At 39.1% G+C, this 21,754-nt stretch overlaps 1 protein-coding gene and 1 non-coding gene across 2 annotated transcripts in view; one reads left to right on the plus strand and one right to left on the minus strand.

Annotated features, from left to right (window-relative positions):
* Window positions 1–21,754, plus strand: part of LOC142347930 (WD repeat-containing protein 35-like) — a 172,203-nt gene that overhangs the window by 108,785 nt on the left and 41,664 nt on the right. The window lies entirely within an intron of this gene.
* Window positions 1,153–1,249, minus strand: LOC142348859 (U6 spliceosomal RNA). Its single transcript, XR_012760788.1, has one exon. It is a non-coding gene; the product is annotated as a U6 spliceosomal RNA (small nuclear RNA).

Raw genomic sequence — 21,754 nt, forward strand, 5'->3', positions numbered from 1 at the left:
GAAGCCATCTGTGATATCAACCTATGATCCCATGTTTGGAACGTTCCATTACAGTCTGTGCACTCCAGATACTCACAGGCAAGATAATAGGCTGATTTCAAGTCCAGCACTGTTCTGACTCTGTTGTAGATTCCTTTACTGGTCAACGACTTTGGGCATCGAACACATTTGAAGAGGAATTTCCACATTCTGTATGGTGCCCACAGGAAAAGGCGTTTTCCAAAGTAGCTTTCGATGCTAGGGTATCCAACATGCCGTGCCTGCGGAGGGTACCACCACAGGTGTAGGCTGGTGACGAGCTTTTTCTGATCAGTGAACATCGACCTAGCAATCCAAGTGTGGTCAAGGGGGTCAATTGTTTCTCTCCATCCTTTCGGCAATCTCTCTGAAATGTCCTTTTCGGTAGCTTGGGTCAAATTGGTGGCCCCATTGCTCGAGATAGGATTGGTGCTTGGCATTCTGACAACAATTTCCAGCTTTGAAATCTTCTGCGGATGATAACTACACGTACATATTGCCGCTTTCATGTCAATAGTGTTGCTATTTCCATTTGTGATGGCGCATTTTTTAATGTTAACGACTTCCTGTGCAGCCCAAGATCCAATTCGGGGAGCTTCTCTCGCAAACTGACTGCCCTGTGCGATTTTCCTTAGCTCTATTATCCAAGCTTCCTTGGATTTTGCATCTTTCGGCATTTTTGGCTGAAAATAACCGTCTGATATCGTTTAGATAAGCCCGCAAAGTGATTTTGGCTTTTATTCACTTAAAGTCATGAAGCTCGACCGGAACGAAAACTGTAGATTTATCTGGTTTGATTTTCAGCGTAATGTTTCATTTTGACAAATTTTACCGCCGAAATGACATGATTTAGCCATAATTTTGTCGCCATTCAAAGCCCCTTTTCCCATTAAGAGATAAAGCGCATTACGAGCTTTCAATTGATACCATTTTTATGAGTTTAAGTAGCCTAAAAGTTAACTTTGATTGTCGAGTTTTATGTTCAACGCTTGTGCGAATCGAAACTATATTACGTAATGCCGCATGACGTCATTAATACTTTTCAGTTCGAGCTTAGCGCTGTTTATTAATCAAGCGGCATTAAATTCTCCCCCTCCCTTTCTTTCGTTTGCCTTTTCCCCCTTTCTTCCCCCCAAAACCGCGAAGATTATCCCCCGGCCTTTGCGCAGGGGCCATGCTAATCTTCTCTGTATCGTTCCAATTTTATTATATGTGCTGCCGAAGCTAGCACGTCTATACAAAAATAGAACAGAAAGTGTTACAATAAGCTCAAAAAATTAATTTATCGGGTATTTGTTTGAAAATTTAGAATTTGCCTTTGTAAACCTACAATTACATGTGCTGTTGTTTGTAGTGGTCGAACCTTACTCTTTTTTGTCGTTTACAAGCTAGTATTCCAATTGAGGGCTTAGTATAAATGAAAAGACTACATTATAACACAACACGTCCCGTAGGTGTATACGTAATTTTGTGTTTGCATTCATTATACATACTATCGTCTTATACATAAACTAATATAACACATACTGCTGAACGTGCATGTCTCATTTTAAGACTCGAGACGAAATAACCAAGTGATAAATTTCAATTTGAGAACTATTTACGAAGAATTAAATTAAAAGAAGAATGGAGCGGTCTTTTTAAGCCACAGCTCTTAATAACAAGTATGATTAGTTAGCTCTCAGAAACCACTTCGTTTTGCGACAGCGCAGTTTCAAATCCCACTGATTCTGGGAGTTTTTGCACCCTCGCTGCAATAAAACGAGAAAAAAACTTTGAATGATTCTTAAATTGATCATAACGATTCTTCTAAAGTTACATTTGGACGGTTTCGGCATTAATATTTTTGTTTATAAACTTGAATTTTCTCGGCTTGTAGTCTTGACGCGTCTGATATTAAAAACTAAAAACGTGCATCATATAGTGTCTGTGGCTGTTTCCAGTTACAGCCAACAGATTAGTCCTTTCCCATTATATGCCCCCCCAAGCTTGTCATATAACGTATAGCCCCAATTTAACGTATACCATATTAGAGGCTATAATGGGAGAAGCCCCAATTTATCTTAAGCTAAGATGATGTGGTATCTTGGGAATGATAGAAAGAGCTTCGAATATCCGAAAAGGCTGTGGCTATCAGCATTTGTTCATCTGTCCTGCATTGGGAAGACAGTTATGTCCTTTTTCAGTTAAAAAGAATTTATTTTTGGTTATAATTATAGTATCGTAAACGACTTTCATGCGTTTTGATTGCGATTGTAGTGATGAACAGTTTTTATAAGGACATCAGTTGAATCTTGCTGTTCCAACATTTTTTCAAAACGGAGGATAAATTTGCGAGGCCGGCTTGTTTTCAGTCATTTTTTCACATTTTGTTTACGCATCTTACAGAAGAAAAGTTATCGTAACTCTGTTCGTCTTTTGGGGTCTTCGGCGTTTTGTAACCGCCGCCAGCCACTCAATGGCTATTTTTTAGGTGCTCTCCTTTTTGCAATTTGAAGACGCGTAGTGGTTCTTCAGTTTTTTGTTACTACTCGAAGAGGAATATTGGAGAAGTATCCTTTTAAATAACTTTCTTGAGTGAATTTTGAAGGAAATGAAACGCGGGAAAATTTTTTGAGTAATTTTGGATGCTGATCAATATTGAAGAGAGGAGCGAAAAGAAAGTGGCTTTAGTTTATACATGAAAATTGCAACGGACATGAAATATTCTAATTTTCTCTGCTTGGTTCATATGGCACAAAAGATGGAAAATTTGAAACAAAATATTAAATAAGTTATGAATTATAACATGAAACAATTATGAAACAAAACATGAAACATAGCTTTAAATCAATTACGAAAGAATTATTGAAGCACAACATAAAACAAATAATAAAACAAATCCTGAGTTAAAAGTAATGCATCGCTCGAACAAAAAGAGAAAACAAAGCAATCTCTTTCCATAAAATTTTAGAGCTCATGGAAACTAAAAAATTGATTTAAGTTTCCGAATAAGCTTAGAATTTGATGCCATAACATGTGCGTTTTCAAGTTATTGCGCTGCAGCGGTAGATCCTGAAATTTTTCCCCAATAGATCCTCAAAATGAGGAACCTCGGAGTTACCTGAACTTGACGCCTGCGTAGCTTTTGGCATTCTATGAGCTTTTTGAGTGTCCATTTTGAGTATTAGTCCATAAGCATCAGGCAATTTAATCTTCGGTCCAAGCATTTGATTGTATAAGTTATTCTTTTAAGTTGCCAATAAGTTTCCTCTACTTGCCAGCATGGTAACCGGTGTGGTATTTTGCACTGTCTGATGTCCAATTGAAGTTTTCTTTTAAAACTTTGATTTGACTAGTTTCCTCCAAGGTAACTGTGATACATATGATTACCTATATATATATATATATATATATATATATATATATATATATATATAAATTTATATATATATATATATATATATATAATCGAAATTTGTATGTGTACTTAATTATCAATCTATCCTCTATTTTATATAAAAAATCATAAATATATCATAACTAAGGTTATGACTTTTTATTATTCACGTATAAATATATTCCCGCTAGTCTACTAAATTATTTCATAATTTTTTCACAGTATTTTATTATAAGTAATCATAATCTCGTTTATCATTCTGAATTCAAGTTGCTCTGCAAACGCTTCTACTTTACGCACGTGTCACGGTCTAGCTTGGATTTGCTCCGCAATTCCAATAAGTAAATTTAGCCACGCTCACTAAATTTCGTATTCGCTTCGCGATTCCAATATAATTTCGAGATAGTGTACTCGCAACACTATTACAACTCTATCCGCTAAGCTAACTTATAACATGGCGTAGTCAGCACTAAAGGACAGTGGCAAATCTCCACTCGGAATACAGCCTTTCTGGGAAAAGGCAACCCTTGAGCCTCCACTTCGATGGGAACATTGGAGGACACAGCTCAAACTTGCAATCCTTGCTCGTGAAGGAATTGAAGTGGATCTACTATTAGCCGATCCCACCGAAAACGTAATTCTACCTCTTGAACCAGCCTATGAGGACGCAGTTGAAAATCCGACAGCACAATCGGAATGAGATCGACGCACCCGTAATGAACAGGCAAAAACAGCATGGAAAAATAATTGTCAACGCATTATAGCGGTAGGCATACTATGCGGAGACAAACCGTGGAAACTCTGCGATCGAAAAGCATCGTCGTTGATGTACTTGAGTCTGGGAACAGAAGGGCGGAGAATATTCAATTCAAAAAACTCGACTGTTGATCTGGATGAAATTTCAACAAGAAATCTTTGGGATGTCTTGAACACAACTTTCGTCCGAATTGACAACATCACCTTCGATCGATATCTCTTTCTTACACAAAAACAGCAAAAGGGAGAGTCAATTGAGAAATTTTATGGTCATCTCAAAGAACTTTCGGAAAATTGCGATTTAGGAGAAAAAGGGGATACGATCATTAGAGATGTTTTTATCGCAAACATGCAGAATGAAGATATCCAAAAAGAACTTCTAAAAGAAACGGTAAAACCTGACAAAGCATTGGCAATAGCAATTAACATCGAAATGGGTACCCTCAACCAGCTCAAAATGAATGCAAATAAGAATGAACTCAATTCAACCGTCAATCAAGTGCAGCGGATGCGCATCGCAAATGCTACTCCTTTTTCTACCATGAACACTACGGCACGGAAAAAGCCCACAACTTGTCATTTCTGTGGAATGAACTGGACTCCTGAGCATCGCAATAGATGTCCCGCTCGAGGAAAGAAATGCAATAATTGCGGTATTGAAAATCATTTCGCAAAAGTCTGTCGGAAACCAAAAAACCCTAATTCGTACCCAAAACCTAGGCCACGGGTTAATAATGTCGAAAAAGATGATCAAGCTGAAGACGTTAACCAAATTTCGATTGATTTTGATCCTGACTTGGAATCAAATTATTCATCAGATGAAGATAATTGCGTGGCTGCAGTATCTTCGACGGAATTCACAACTTCAGTGGAGGCAATCAATCTCCCCGTAACGATCGGAAATACAGCAACGAATGTTTTGGTGGATTCGGGCAGCGTATGCACAATAGTAAACGAATCATTGGCAACTTCAATTGTTTCCCAAGACTCAAATTCAAAGTGGATACGCGAGGCGAATCCCAAACAATTGAAAACTTTCTCCAACGAACCTATTCATACGCTAGGCATTCTTCAAACTTCAATTCAAAGTAACAATTGGTACGCGAATCCAATAGAAATTCAAGTCGTGACGGATGGCCACCGCCCACTGTTAGGTAGAGATTTGTTTCCTGTACTCGGACTCTCAATCCAACAGTCAGATAATCAAGCGACAATTAACCAGGTAGAACAAGATTACTGTCCAATCAAGAAACAAATTGCAACTGATTTTCCTGATTTAATCTCCAGAATCGGTAAGTCCAAAGTACATATTGTTCGTTCAAAATTTCATAAAAATTACACCCCATTACACCAAAAAGGCCGTCGCGTTCCTATAAATCTGTTGGACAAAGTATCTGACGAATTGAAAAAGAAAACTTACAAGAATGTTCCGATAAAAATTTTATTTCCCCTATCGTAATTACAGTCGAGAAGGACAAATCTGTAAAGTTAGCTCTCGATTCAAAAATTTTAAACAAATCAATACATGAAAATAAATACCAAATGCCAAACATAGACAGCCTTATCGATTCGATTTCACAGCACATTAATGACTCTAATCAGTGCGAAAAAATTTATTTCTCAACGATCGACTTAAAGTAAGCATATAGTCAATTAAGCTTGCATCCGGATACCGCACGTCATTGTAATTTCAATATCATTTGTGGTGACGCAACAGGTACGTATCGTTTTAAAACGGGATTTTATGGTCTTACAGATATGGCAGCGGAGTTTCAAAAGGCGATGGATTACACATTGGTTGGTTTGTCTAACACATTGTTTTCTTGACGACATAATTGTAGTTAGCAAAGGTAGTAAGGAATCGCACCTCAAATACGTTTACGATTGTTTGAGAAAACTTGAGGCTGATAATTTCAGAATTAACTTAAGCAAATGTCACTTCGCAAAACATCAGATAAATTGGCTTGGTTGCACATTTTCACAAAGTGGTGTTAAACCCATGGAATCTAAAACAGCAGCAATTGCGGAAATCAAAGCTCCAAAAACACTGAAACAATTACGGTCATCCTTGGGTAGTGTCCATCACTTAAGTAAGTTTATTCCTAATCTTGCCAAAATATGTCATCCTCTTCGGCCGTTATTAAAGAAGAACGAAAAATTTATTTGGAATGAAAATCATCAAACACATTTCGAGCATATCAAAACCGTTATTGCGAATGCTACAGAAAACACTCATTTTAACCCGACACTGGAAACGCGAATCAAATGCGACGCATCTCGTCAAGGTTTAGGCGCTGCACTTGAGCAATTGGATTGTGAAGGGTGGAAAACGGTAGCTTTTGCATCTCGATTTCTTAATATCAATGAAGAACGTTATAGTATAAATGAACTGGAATTGCTTGGGGTGGTTTGGGCTATTGCATATTTTAAATATTATCTCTTTGGGAAGAATTTTACTGTCTTGACAGATCACAGAGCACTTCTTTCAGTCTTAAAATCTCACCGTTCCAATAAATCTTATAATAGTAGATTAACCCGATGGATCGATCGCCTGTTACCTTTCGATTTTAATATCGAGCATATTCCTGGCACTAGAATGGGTTTAGTTGATTATATTTCGCGCCAACCAAAGCAAAAAGCGTCACTCAATATGATGAGGAATTTATGGTAGCAACAATTTCCCGTATTCGCGACGCAATTACATCTTTATTTAGTCACTCAAATAAAATTCCTTTCCTTAAGCGGCACATAAACAATAAATACAAATTACAAGTAAACAAGACGCGCGTCCACTCTTGCAAACCTGCTAAAAGTAGCACGCATAATTCAAATGCCTCAAATAATTCATTCACTACTCAAGCCCAAGCAAATAATTACAATCGAAAATTCATTTCTCGCTTTAATTGCCACGCAAATCACTTGCTCAAATCTGACACTACACTCGCATCGCGAATCCAGTCGCAAAATTCTAATTGTCATTTAATAGCTAATTCAAAACAGCAAATACTCCATATCAGAATGTCAGCAAATGAGGCATCACAAAGTAATCCACCCACTTCACCACAAACCCCGAGAGTGACATTCCGTACCCAATCTACCCCCATTTCAGCTACAAGTGCCGGGCCCAGTAACGCTCCAGCATCATCATCACCCGAGGAATACGACATCGAGCTATCCCGGGAGGAGATCTTTGAGAATAATCTCAACCAGCTCTTCACTAAATCTTTCCTGGCGGTCCTCACTAGTAAGGACGCGGTGTTGAAAGAGATCCGCGACTGTGTCATACAGGATGATGAGGCCCGTTGCAAAGAAGTGAGCACATACATCCACTCCTTTTGGAAGGATCTGCGCGTAAAATCTGGGTGTCTGTGTGTAGATCAACGTGTGGCCATCCCGAATTCCATTAAGGAGGCGGTGCTCGAATCCATCTATATGACGCACCCTGTTAGTTGGGGGATGATCTCTCTCTCTCTCTCTCTCTCTCTCTCTCTCTCAATATGCATGGTGGCCCTATATGCATAGGGAAATTTTAGCAAAAACATCCGATTGCGCCCCATGTACAGAGATTGGTAAGAATTTAAAACCTATCATACCAAAATCTAAATGGCATCCACACAAAGCTTGTCAAGAGCCAAACGAAGAAATACAGATTGATTTTGGGGGTCCGATAATTAACGATAAAGATAAAGATATTTATTTCTTAACATGTATTAATGGTTATTCCAAGTATCCGACGGTTAGAATATTTGACAATGCTAATGGAGTAAATGTAGTGAAATTCCTTCGCGATTACGCATATACTCACGGAATCCCGCGAACAATAAGTTTAGACCAAGCAACTTGTCTTTTAGGTAAACAATTACGAATTACTGTAATGAAAATAATATTAACATTCTCGACGCTCCGGTTGGGGATCATAGAGCTATTGGATTGGTAGAGCGAATGATACAAACAATTAAAAGACGTTTATCCTGTATGAAAGCTGAAAGTAAAGATACGTTTTCAACATCTAAAGCGATTAAACAAATAGTTTCTGATTTACGACTAACTAAACAGAAAACAACAAAGATAAAACCCTTTGAAGCTCATTTCGGCCGCCCTGCAAATACTCCTTTAAGGAATATTAGCACACTTCCATCAAGTTTAAATCTAACTTATGAAAAAATTGTTAATCACTATTTAGATGCTGAAACGGTTCCTGTGGAAGACTTTCTGGATGAGGCTGGGTGGCTCAGTGTTAACAGAAGCGATACCGAAATCGAACAGAAGATGTGTCAGGCATCTTTAGACGCAGGTCAACGCTACCGGGAATCGGACAACAAAGAGTCTCGCTTTATAACACACCCGCAAATTACGGATCCCATACCGAGAAAGGAACAGTCCCTTAAAGTCAAGCTGGCACGAAAACTCCCAAACAAAAAACGAGCAAAAAGACAGTTGGCAGGCCTGTATGAAGTACTCAAGCCTGGATCTTTCGTTACGAAGTCGTCACCCACGACAACGATCATCAACGAGCCTGGCAGATCACCAGTAAAGGTTCGAGATAGTGATCTAGCCAAATTTGGGTCAAAAGCTGAAAGATCCACAAATTTGTGGGTATATGCCCAACGACGCCCTGCTCCTTACGAGAAAACAACGGAATCTAAAATTGCAAAACACAACAATGACCTTAAAAAGCAAAAGAGGGGCGAGATAAAAATCAGGCACCGTCAACGAGATACTACATCGGTAGTTTCGTCAGTAAACTCAAATGTATCGCGTGCGCTGATGGTACGAAAACCAACAAAGCCACAGCTCAAAAGACGCCATAATGTCATCTCCGATGAATTTCACGAGAATGTGCCAGCTCCAGATCAACCAATGATTTCGATTGTACCGGCTCCACCTGTACCCGCTCCACAAGCCCCACAATCATCAATTATACACCCCGCACAGGACGATCAAACAAAAGGCCGCAAGTGCAACCGACCTCAATTTTATGGATTCACTGATGCGGATATATCCCCAACAAGTTCTTTGGCCTCGTCAAGTTCAGCTAAACCAAAGAAGCGAAAAAATAAGAAAGACAAGAAAGCCTCAAAACCAGAAAATTCGGTAGTAGCCCTTATTCAAGACGCTGAACAGTCAAGAATCCCGTCACCACCTCGACCTCAATTACAATTGGGGCAAGTTTCACCATCTGATCCCGGAATTAGATATTATGAGTATGAGCAAGAACGGGAAATGTCGGTGTGGGATGCAGAAAATGAAATATAATGAATTCAAACTTTGAAAACTGAAACAAACTACAATTTCATTATTCAATTATGTATTTGCTCTGTATTTCCAATTTTCAATGCGTATACCAAATTTAATTTATTCAATTTGTTGTTCTATTCCAATTTTAATTTAATTCATGTACTCGCTCTGCGAATCCACTCATATTCGTATGTGCAATTTAATTTATGCTTCTCAACTTGTTCATTTACATATTTTCATTTTACAATGTATCTGCTCTGAAAATCCAACTTTATTCGGATTTTCCAATTCAATGTGCTGTAATTTTCACTCTTATTTCTCATTTCAATAATTCTTCACATATGCTTTGCATATATACAAGTTTACTCTTATTGTCAGTTAAATTGAGCATTTGCGACGTCTCTCCAAACTATTTTGAGTTATGTTTTAACTTATTGATTCTTGGTGTTGCTTCATTTTAAAATTATAAATATATTTCAATTTTTTGTCACGGGGGAAATGTGATACATATGATTACCTATATATATATATATATATATATATATATATATATATATATATATATATATATATATATATCGAAATTTGTATGTGTACTTAATTATCAATCTATCCTCTATTTTGTATAAAAAATCAAAAATATATCATAACTAAGGTTATGACTTTTTATTATTCACGTATAAATATATTCCCGCTAGTCTACTAAATTATTTCATAATTTGTTCACAGTATTTTATTATAAGTAAACATAATCTCGTTTATCATTCTGAATTCAAGTTGCTCTGCAAACGCTTCTACTTTACGCACGTCAAAGTCTAGCTTGGATTTGCTCCGCAATTCCAATAAGTAATTTTAGCCACGCTCACTAAATTTCGTATTCGCTTCGCGATTCCAATATAATTTTGAGATAGTGTACTCGCAACACTATTACAACTCTATCCGCTAAGCTAACTTATAACAGTACCTCACGTGTGCATTGAGTGACTGATGTTCTTCGTTGTCTTCAATCTTCTTCATAACTGAAGCCGCATAATTATCAACATTTTGGCTCACAAGAGCTACAACTGATTTGTCACAATCAAATTGATAGGTGAACACGCAAGCAAAACCCTGTGATCCCAGGTTTGGAACGTTCCCTTAAACTGTGCACTCCAGATACTCACAGGCAAGGTAATAGGCGGATTTTAAGTCCAACACTGTTTGCACTTTGTTGTAGATTCCTTAACTGGTCAACGATTTCGGGCGTCGACCACAGTTAAAGAGCTGTTTCCGAGTTCTGAATGACGGCCACAGGAAAAGGCGTTTTACAAAAAAACTTTGGTTGCCTGGGTATCCAATATGCCGTGCTTTCGGCGGTTACCATCAAAGGTGTAAGCTGGTAACGAGCTTTTTTTGATCGCTTAATATGACTTAGCTCTGATGGTTCCGGGAGTCAATTGTTTCCCTCCATCTTTTCTCTCGGAAACGTCCATTTTTGTGAGGGAACTTTTTTTGAGGGAACTCCGATTAACTTTTTTTGGCCTGGAAATTGTGTGCGATTTATGATAGAGCGTACCTATCGCTATTTTTATATCAACAGTGATAGTTTTTCCATTCGTGATGGCGTTTTTAGTTTTCACCTTTCCATGAGCAGCACAAGATCCGATTCGGGCGGGCTGCTTCACATCTTAAAAACTAAGGTAAATTGTCTCTAGCTCTGTTATTCAATCTTCTTCAGATTTTGCTTCTTTCGGCTAAAAGTAACCGTCGGAAACTGTTTAAATGAGCGCGCAAAATAATTTTGACTGTGTATCCATCAAAATCGATTAGCTCGACCGGAGAGAAAATTGAAGATTTGTCGGGTTTTCTTTTCAGCGTAATATTTTTTTGACATTTTAAACGCTAAAATGGCTTGATTTAACCAGGTTTTTTGCATTTCAAAACCCTTTTTCCGATGACGATAAAAGTCATTACGGGATTTCCATTGATAAGGGTGTGCGTGTGTTTAAGCAGCCTAAAAATTATTTTCCATTGATAAGCGTTCAAATTTTCTCCCTTTCTCTCGCTTTTCGCCCTTTCTTTCCCTAAAATCGCGACGACTCTCCCCTGGCCTCGGTTGTAACAACATTAACAAAATATGATAACAGGTGTGAAACAATTTTTTCTCCGCTTTGTTAAAATTAAAACAAGTATGGCAAATTTGAAAAGTTTCGAAAGAAAACATGAAACAAGTTATGAAACAAAACAAGAAACGAAAATTGAAGCCAGTAATGAAACAAAAGTTGAAATAACATGAAAATCGACTCAAAAAGCTCAAAAATACCCAGGAACTAAGCGGGCTTCATGTTCAAGTATTTCCGAGGTTTCTCAGGGAAAGAAGAAATTGTATTCTTTGTTGAGAACGATGGCCTTATGACTGATGACTGATTCCAGTCATGGGCCATTTGGAGCGAACGGTATTGTCTTAAAAACTAAATCAAATTCGTACAATCAATGACTCGTGGAACAGCAAAATATCTTAGAATAAAATTGGGAGGATCTGCCTTTGCCATATCACTTTGAAAACAGAAAACCTGCTTTGGCATCAAATTCATCTCAAAACTTTGTACTTTTTCTGAACTCTAGAACTTCATGGAAAGAAATTGCTGTTTTTTTTTCTTTTTATGCAAAACATTACTTTTAAATCGTTTCATAATTAGCTTCTCGCTTTGTTTTATGTTTAGTTTCCTATCCTTTTTCATATTTTCTTTAACAACTTGTCTGGTTTTGTGTTTCATAACTTGTTTCATGTTTTATTTTATTTTCTGTTTCATCACGTAGTTCTTGTCTTCAATGCAATTATCGTCTATTTCTTCTATTGAGGCTTGCAGGTGTTTAATGCAGAACGTTTGGTTCGTGTCTGTTTGAAGAAGTATTTAGCGCCAAGAACCTCGTCCTTTTAACAGTTTTTTGTTGCCGTAATGTCGACGGAGTCGCCTAACCAGGTCCATATCAGATGGTATGATAGTTGGTTTGCCAGTCTTCTGAAGCCCGATAAGAGTGTCAGGAAGCTAATCAGTCTGAGATCGAAGCCTGTATATTTATAGCTTTCCTTGAGATAGGAGTTGTGAGGTTGATGAGTAACTAGAAACTTCCGAATGAGTTTGAGCCCTGAGCATATCGATATATAGGTAAAGTTGTGTTCCTTCTTGTAAGAGAATATGCTTCTATGTGAATTGGGATGTAACTTGGGTCAGCTTTACACTCACAGTGCCACATGTTTCAGCACAATAGCTTCTGTCCCATTCTGTATTAAAGGGGCACCAGTGGGAACAACTGAAACAACCTGAAGTGATCTCTGTTCTGTTATTGACTCCACTAAGTTTCGCCGCTGATTGCTTCTCTCGCCTCCAGTGTCTTGTCAGCTCTCTTTTTGAGACCTGTTTCTCTGCTTGATTTTTTGACAAATCTTCAGCGTCCTTCACAAATATCGACATGGATAGCAACATGATGGATGGATAAGTGGATTGCCTTCGGTAACACACCCACTATCATAACGGCGCACAAGATGGTACATTTTAAAGTTAATCAAGTTCTCCCAGTTTCTAAAAAGCTTTTGGTCGCTGGTCCTTTTTCAGAAGAAGCACAAAATCCCCGGTCAAAGGATAAATACCTTTGGGGGTTCTAGATTAGCGGTTCTTTTATACAATCTGTTACCTCTTGATTTGCGTCAGCTGATTCCAATTCTGTGCAAAGTGAAATCAGAACCTGAGCATTTTCGTTCACTACTTGATTGTTCTGATAGGTTATTTGCTAATTTTTTCGTAGAGCTTATTCGGAGTGTTTGTTTAAAAACATCTTTCAATTTCCACTTCAGTCTTGACATTCGACTGTTTACGTCCTTCATGTAAGCTGCAATAACTATTATTGACTAGCTTTAATGGTAAACAAGGTGATTTTTCGCACTCTGATGTCCACTTGAAGTCTTCGAGACGCCATTGAGTTGTTGGAAACATTCTAATTGCGCCCCGTGGAGCAGCTTTGCCAGACTGACTTTCAATTTCAAGCTAGGCTGTGGTGCTGCTTTTTTCTGTGTTTTCTGTTGGGAGCTTTTGAATTGCAATTATTGTCTTGCCTCTTCTCGGAAGTTGAGCTGGGAAGCCGGTGGACATAAAGCACCGTGAAATGCTTGCACCTACATGGCGCAATCGATGTCCCGAACCTAGATGTTAAAAAGATTGTTTTTTGAAATATTGTAACGCAGATGTTTTCTGATTTTCGTCAGACTCATCAAGATCGCTGTGAAAATCGCGAACAATTTATGATTCCATTTTGGGTAAACTAACTCATTTGGGACTTTGCTTCCACGGTTAGATAACGCGCCAATTCGTCCTATTGCTTCGCTCAAGTATTCTTCTGGCATCAGATCGGCTCGTGGTGTCCTCATCAGAGAGTATCCATATCTACGTGATGATACTGTTTCACTACAACGAACTTTGCGTCTATTTGATCTATTGAAGGTTGGGGGGAGCAATGCTGAACGTTTGGTTCCATGTCTGAACAAGTTTTCGGCGCCAAAAAGCTCGCCCTCGTAACAATTTGGCGTTGTGGCAATGTCGATGGAGTCACCGAATCTTTTTTGAGGAAGTCTTGACATTTTCTTTCATGTCAATATCAGATGATATAATAATTGGTGTGCCATAGGCTTCTGCAGCCCAATGAGTGTTCCAACGAAATGGCCCATCTAAAATCGAATACTGCATATTTAAAGTTTTCACGGAGTTAGAAGGATTTGTGAGATTGACGTGTAAATAGAAACCTTCGAATGAAGTTGAGCCACGAGCACATCGACAGATAGGTAAAGCTGTGTCCTCTTTCGCAAGAGAATTTTCTACGTACAGTGGGAAGTTACTTGGGTCAGCTATACAATCACAGTGCTCCATATGTTCCTGTCAATTAGCCTCTGTCTCGTTCTTCATAGAAGGATCACCAGTGGTAACAATTAAAAAAAACCTGAAGTGATCTCTTTATTTAGTTATTGACTCCTATGAGTGTGTCGTTGGCCTTCAGTGTTTTGTGAGCTCTTCTTTTGAGACCTGTTTCGCTGCTTGAAAATTCGACAAATATTTGGTGTCCTTCACAAATTTCGACGTAAATAGCAACGACATGATGGATGGATGGATAAATGGAACGCCTTGATTAACATCCACTATCACTACAGCGCATAAGATGGTACATTTTAAACTTAATCAATTTCTCCCACTTTCTAAAAAGCTTTTGGTCGCTGGTCCTCTTTCAGAAGAAGCACAGAATCCCCGGTCAAGGGATAAATACCTTCGAGGCTCTTGATTAGCAGTCCATTTATACAACCTGTCACGCCATGAAATGATGAACATCTAAGTTTTTAATTGCTCTTGAACGAAGTTCATAGCAATTTTTGTAAGCGTGTTTGCCTTTTTTATGCAAAATGTTCGCTTGACAATTTTGACTTTTCGATTGACTTTTACGCCCTTGTTTTTTTGCGTTTTACGTGATCTAAAAGTCTCTTTCAATCACAATTTCAAGCAGCTGAACTCAATTGGTGGCAATTTAATACTATAAGTCGGATGAAATGTCCGCCAAAAGTGGTGCCATTTTTCACTTGAAATCTTAATAGTGGTGTGTTAACCTCTAATGTGGTTATTTGAAGCCCACTATTGAACTTCTGAGTCCCATTTAGGCTCCCCCTCCCTCCCTCCTCCCCCCCCACCGACCGAAGCAGGCTGCAATTGGATAGAGCTCCCACTAGTCGTTCGAGAGCAATTCTTCCGACGTTTAGTCGGTTATGTTTAATCAGGTTCTCCCAGTTTCTAAAGAGCTTTTGGTCGCTGGTCCTCTTCAGAAGAAGCAAAGGATCACCGGTCAAGGGATAAATACTCTCGGGGCCCTTGATTTGCGGTCCATTATACAATATGTCATCTCTTGATTTCCGTCATCTGGTTCCAATTCATGGAACAGTGAAAGTCAATTCAGTACCTCAGCATTTTCCTTCACTATTTGATTGTCCTGATAGGTTCCTTGCTAATTTTTTGTATTGGAGATCTTCTGATTTTGTCCCGTGGAGCATCTTTTCCAGACTGATTTTCGACTTCAATCGTTTGTATAGGATTTGGTTTGGAAGCAGTTGCATTGGTTGAAGCTGGGCTGTGGTGCTGCTTTGTGCTGCGCTTGCTGTTGGGAGCCTTTGAATTGCAATTACTCTCTCGCCTCTTCTCGGAAGTTTAGATGGTAAACCGTGAAGTGCTTGCACCTACATGGCCCAATCGATGTGTGCCAAACATAGATGTTAAGAAGGGTGATTTTCAGAATATTGTAACGCAGAGGCTTTTTCTTGCTTGTGTTAAAGTCATCAAGATGTCTTTGAAAATCGAGTAATTTTTGCTTCGAGATTGGATAAACTCATTTTCGACAATGCTACCTCGGTTGCGTAACGTGCTGTTACTCAATTTTTTTCACCCAGATTTTCCTCTAGCATCCGCTTTGCTGGTGTTGTCCCCATCAGAGAACGCATCATTGTCGTTTGAAGTCATTTCCGGTAATGTTCGAATGGGAGTTTCCATATCTACGTGATGATAATCTTTCACTACAACGAACTTCGCGTCTATTTGATCTATTGAAGCTTGGGGGGTTCAATGCTGAACGTTTGATTCCGTGTCTGTTTGAGGAAATATCCCCTGCAGAAAAATTTTCGCGTGGTGTAACGATTTGGCGTTGCAGCAATGTCGACTGAGTCGCCAAATCGTTTTTGAGAAAGACTTGAATTTTTCTATCAGGTCGATATCAGATGATCTAATAGTTTGTTTTCCATAGGCTTCTGCAGCCCGACGACTGTTCCAACAAACTAGTCAGTCTTAAAGCAAAGCCCGCATTTTTGGAGCTTTCATCCAGTTAGAAGGAATTGTGAGATTTTCCTCTAGCATCCGCTTTCCTCGTGGTGTCCCCATCAGAGAACGCATCATTGTCGTTTGAAATCATTTCCCGTAGTGTTCAAATGGGAGTTTCCACATCTAGGTAGTAGTAATCGTCCACTACACCAAACATCGCGTCTAATGAAGCGTGCGGAGGTTCAATGCTGAACGTTTCATTCCGTATCTGTTTGAAGAAAAATACCCTGCAAAAAGTTTTGCCCGTGTTGTAACGATTTGGCGTTGCAGCAATGTCGACTGAGTCGCCGAATCTTTTTTTGAGAAAGACTTGACTTTTTCTAGCCCACATTTTTGGAGCTTTCATTCGGTTAGAAGGTATTGTGAGATTTTCCTCTAGCATCCGCTTTGCTCATGGTGTCCCCAACAGAGAACGCATCATTGTCGTTTGAAATCATTTCCGGTAATGTTCGAATGGGAGTTTCCATATCTACGTGATGATAATCTTTCACTACAACGAACTTCGCGTCTAATTGATATCTTGAAGCTTGGGGGTTCAATGCTGAACGTTTGATTCCGTATCTGTTTGAAGAAAAATACCCTGCAAAAAGATTTGCCCGTGTTGTAACGATTTGGCGTTGCAGCAATGTCGACTGAGTCGCCGAATCTTTTTTTGAGAAAGACTTGACTTTTTCTATCAGGTCGATATCAGATGATCTAGTAGTTAGTTTTCAATAGGCTTCTGCAGCCCGACGACTGTTCCAACAAACTAATCAATCTTAAAGCGAAGCCTGCATATTTGGAGCTTTCACTCAGTTAGAAGGAATTGTGAGGTTGACGTATAATTAGAATCTTCCGAAAGAGTTCGAGCCACGAGCACATCGATTGAAGGTAAAGTTGTGTTCCTTTTTGTTGGAGAATCTATCTCTTCGTACAGTGGAATGCCACTTGGGTCAGCCATACACCCAGTGCCGCGTATGTTCCAGCCAAATAGCCTCTGTCTCCTTCTCTATTGAAGGAGCACCAGTGGGATAATTCAACAAACTGAAGTGATCTTTTTATCCGGTTCTTGACTCCTTAATTTTTGCCACTTATTGCTTTGCCTGCAGTGTCTTGTCAGTTCCTGTTGAGACCTGTTTCTCTGCTTGAATTCTGGACAAATCTTCATGATTCTATGCAAATATGGACGTGGATATCAACGACATAAAGGATCGATAAGTGCATTGCCTTCCGTAGCGCGTCCCATAGCAATACGATGCATGAATTTTTAATTATCCAAGTTGTTAATCAAGTTTTCCACTTTTTAAAAAGCTTTGTCTCTGGTGCTCTTTCAGAAGTAGAGCATCCGCGGTCAACGGGTAAATACCTTCGGTCCTCGTGATAAACTTTCCATTATACAATCTTTTTTCTCATGATTTCCTTCGATTGGTTCCAATTCTGTGAAAAGTGATATCGGTACATCAGCATTTTCGCTGTTCAGTACTTGTTTGTCTGAATAGGTTCTTTGCTTTTTTCTTCGTGGAGTCCACTTAGAGTTTTTGTCAATAAACATCTTTCAATATACACTTTAGTCCAGGCATTCGACTGTTCACGTCCTTTATGTAAGCTGCAATAACCGTTGTTGACTAATTTTTGTAATGAATTGGGTAGTTTTAGCACTCGCTGATGTCCAATTAAAGTCTTCTAGACGCCATTGAGTTGCTGGATACGTTTTGCCTCGTGGAGCAGCTTTAGCATACTGACTTTCGATTTCAAATTTTGTTAGAACTAATCGGATATGGTTCGGAAGCAGTGACCTTGGTTGAAGCTTTGGCTTGGTTATGCGTTGTTGTGCGCTTTCTGTTTTGAGCTTTTGCATTTCAATTATTGTCTCAATCTTCTCTCGGAAGTTTAGCTGGTGGACATACAGCAATATCGAACGTGCTCACCCTAACGTCAATCGTGCTTACGCTTACATGGCTCGATCGATGTGTGCCAAACCTAGACGTTAAAAAGATTGGTTTTAAAAATATTTTAACTCAGTGGTTTTTTGCCATACTCATCTTGTTCGCTGTGAAATTGGAGAACAAATTTTCCTTCGAAATTGGATAAATTCACTTTAGACTTTGCTTTTTCGGTTATGTAGCGTTTCAATTCCTCCAATTTTTCCACCCAGGTTTTCCTCTAGCATCAGCTCTGCTCGTGGTGTCCTTATAAGAGAACGCATCCTCGTCGTTTTAAATCATTTCCGGTAATGTTCGAATGGGAGTTTCCATATCTACGTGATGATAATCTGACATTACGACGAACTTTGCGTTGCAGCAATGTCGACTGAGTCGCCCAATCTTTTTTGATAGACTTGACTTTTTCTATCAGGTCGATATCAGATGATCTAATAGTTAGTTTTCCATAGGCTTCTGCAGCCCGACGACTGTTCCAACATACTAATCAATCTTAAAGCAAAGCCTGCATATTTAGAGCTTTCATTCAGTTAGAAGGAATTGTGAGATTTTCTTCTAGCATCCGCTTTGCTCTTGGTGTCCCCATCAGAGAACGCATCTTTGTCGTTTGAAATTATTTCCGGTAATGTTCGAATAGGAGTTTCCTTATCTACGTGATGATAATCTTTCACTACAACGAACTTCGCGTCTATTTGATCTATTGAAGCTTTGGGGGGGGGGGGTTCAATGCTGAACGTTTGATTCCGTGTCTGTTTGAAATATCCCCTGCAGAAAGGTTTTCGCGCCGTGTAGCGATTTGGCGTTGCAGCGATGTCGACTGAGTCCCCAAATCTTTTTTTGTGAAAGACTTGACTTTTTCTATCAGGTCGATATCAGATGATCTAATAATTAGTTTTCCATAGGCTTCTGCAGCCCGACGACTGCCGACAAACTAATCAATCATAAAGCGAAGCCTGCATTTTTGGAGCTTTCATTCAGTTAGAAGGAATTGTGAAGTTGACTTATAATTAAAATTTTCTGAAAGAGTTTGAGCCGCGAGCACATCGATAGAAAGTAAAAGTTGTGATCCCTTTGGTTAGAGAATCTGTCTCTCCGTACAATTGATGTCTGTTGAGTGAGCTATACACTCACAGTGTCGCATAAATTCCTGCCAAATACCCGGTCTCGTTCTTTATTGAAGGAGCACCAGTGTTTAACTTCAACAAACTGAAGTCAGCTCTTTATCCGGTTCCTGACCCCTTAATTTTTGCCACTGATTGCTGTGTTTGCCTGCAGTGTCTTGTCAGTTTCTCTTGAGACCTGTTTCTCTGCTTGAATTCTGGGCAAATCTTCATGATTCTATGCAAATATGGACGTGGATATCAACGACATAAAGGATCGATAAGTGCATTGCCTTCCGTAGCGCATCCAATAGCAATACGATGCATAAATTTTTAATTATCCAAATTGTTAATTAAGTTTTCCACTTTTTAAAGAGCTTTTAGTCTCTGTTCCTCTTTCAGAAGCAGCGCATCCGCGGTCAAAGGATAAATACATTGGGTCCTCTTGATAAACTGTCCATTATACAATCTTTGATCTCTTGATTTCCTTCGATTGGTTCCAATTCTGTGAAAAGTGAAATCGGTACATCAGCATTTTCGCTGTTCAGTACTTGTTTGTCTGAATAGGTTCTTTGCTAATTTCTTCGTAGAGTCCTCTTAGAGTATTTGTCTATGAACATCTTTCAATTTACACTTGAGTCCAGGCATTCGACTGTTCACGTCCTTTATGTAATCTCAATAACCGTTATTGATTAATTTTTGTAATGAATTGGGTAGTTTTAGCACTGGCTGATGTCCAATTAAAGTCTTCTAGACGCAATTGAGTTGTTGGATACATTGTGCCTCGTGGAGCAGCTTTGCCAGACTGATTTTCGATTTCAAATTTTGTTAGAACTAATCGGATATGGTTCGAAAGCAGTGACCTTGGTTGAAGCTTTGCCGTTATGCGCTGTTGTGCGCTTTCTGTTTTGAGCTTTTGCATTGCAATTATTGACTCAATCTTCTATCGGAAGTTTATCCTGTGGACATACAGCACTATCGAACGTGCTTACCCTAACGTCAATCGTGCTTACACGTACATGGCTCGATCGATGTGTGCCAAACCTAGACGTTAAAAAGGTTGGTTTTAAAAATATTTTCACGCAGTGGTTTTTTGGCATATTCATCATGTTCGCTGTGAAACTCGAGAACATTTTTTGCTTCGAAATTGGATAAATTCACTTTAGACTTTGCTTTCTCGGTTAGGTAACGTTTCAATTCCTCCAATTTTTCCACCCAGGTTTTCCTCTAGCATCAGTTCTGCTCGTGGTGTCCTCATCAGAGAACGGATCATTGTCGTTTGAAATTATTTCCGGCAATGTTCGAATGGGAGTTTCCATATCTACGTGATGATAATCTTTCACTACAACGAACTTCGCGTCTACTTGATCTCTTGAAGCTTGGTGGATCAATGCTGAATGTTTGATCCCGTGTCTTTTTGAAGAAATATCCCCTGCAGAAAAATTTTCGCGTGGTGTAACGATTTGGCGTTGCAGCAATGTCGACTGAGTCGCCAAATCTTTTTGACAAGAACTTGACTTTTTCTATCAGGTCGATATCAGATGATCTAATAGTTTGTTTTCCGTAGGCTTCTGCAGCCCGACGACTTCCAACAAACTAGTCAGTCTTAAAGCAAAGCCCACATTTTTGGAGCTTTCATTCAGTTAGAAGGAATTGTGAGATTTTCCTCTAGCATCCGCTTTGCTCATGGTGTCCCCATCAGAGAACGCATCATTGTCGTTTGAAATCATTTCCGGTAATGTTCGAATGGGAGTTTCCATATCTACGTGATGATAATCTTTCACTACAACGAACTTCGCGTCTAATTGATCTCTTGAAGCTTGGGGGTTCAATGCTGAACGTTTGATTCCGTGTCTTTTTGAAGAAATATCCCCTGCAGAAAAATTTTCGCGTGGTGTAACGATTTGGCGTTGCAGCAATGTTGACTGAGTCGCCAAATCTTTTTTGAGAAAGACTTGACTTTTTCTATCAGGTCGATATCTGATGATCTAATAGTTAGTTTTCCATAGGCTTCTGCAGCCCGACGACTGTTCCAACAAATTATTCAGTCTTAAAGCGAAGCCCGCATTTTTGGAGCGTTCATTCAGTTAGAAGGAATTGTGAGATTTTCCTCTAGCATCCGCTTTGCTCGTGGTGTCCCCAACAGAGAACGCATCATTGTCGTTTGAAATTATTTCCGGCAATGTTCGAATGGGAGTTTCCATATCTACGTGATGATAATCTTTCACTACAACGAACTTCGCGTCTATTTGATCTCTTGAAGCTTGGGGGTTCAATGCTGAATGTTTGATTCCGTGTCTTTTTGAAGAAATATCCCCTGCAGAAAAATTTTTGCGTGGTGTAACGATTTGGCGTAGCAGTAATGTCGACTGAGTCGCCAAATCTTTTTTGAGAAGGGCTTGACTTTTTCTATCAGGTCGATATCAGATGATCTAATAGTTTGTTTTCCGTAGGCTTCTGCAG

Source organism: Convolutriloba macropyga, chromosome 10 (genome assembly GCF_964194025.1).
Source record: "Convolutriloba macropyga chromosome 10, txConMacr16.3, whole genome shotgun sequence".
Lineage (NCBI taxonomy): Eukaryota > Metazoa > Xenacoelomorpha > Acoela > Convolutidae > Convolutriloba > Convolutriloba macropyga.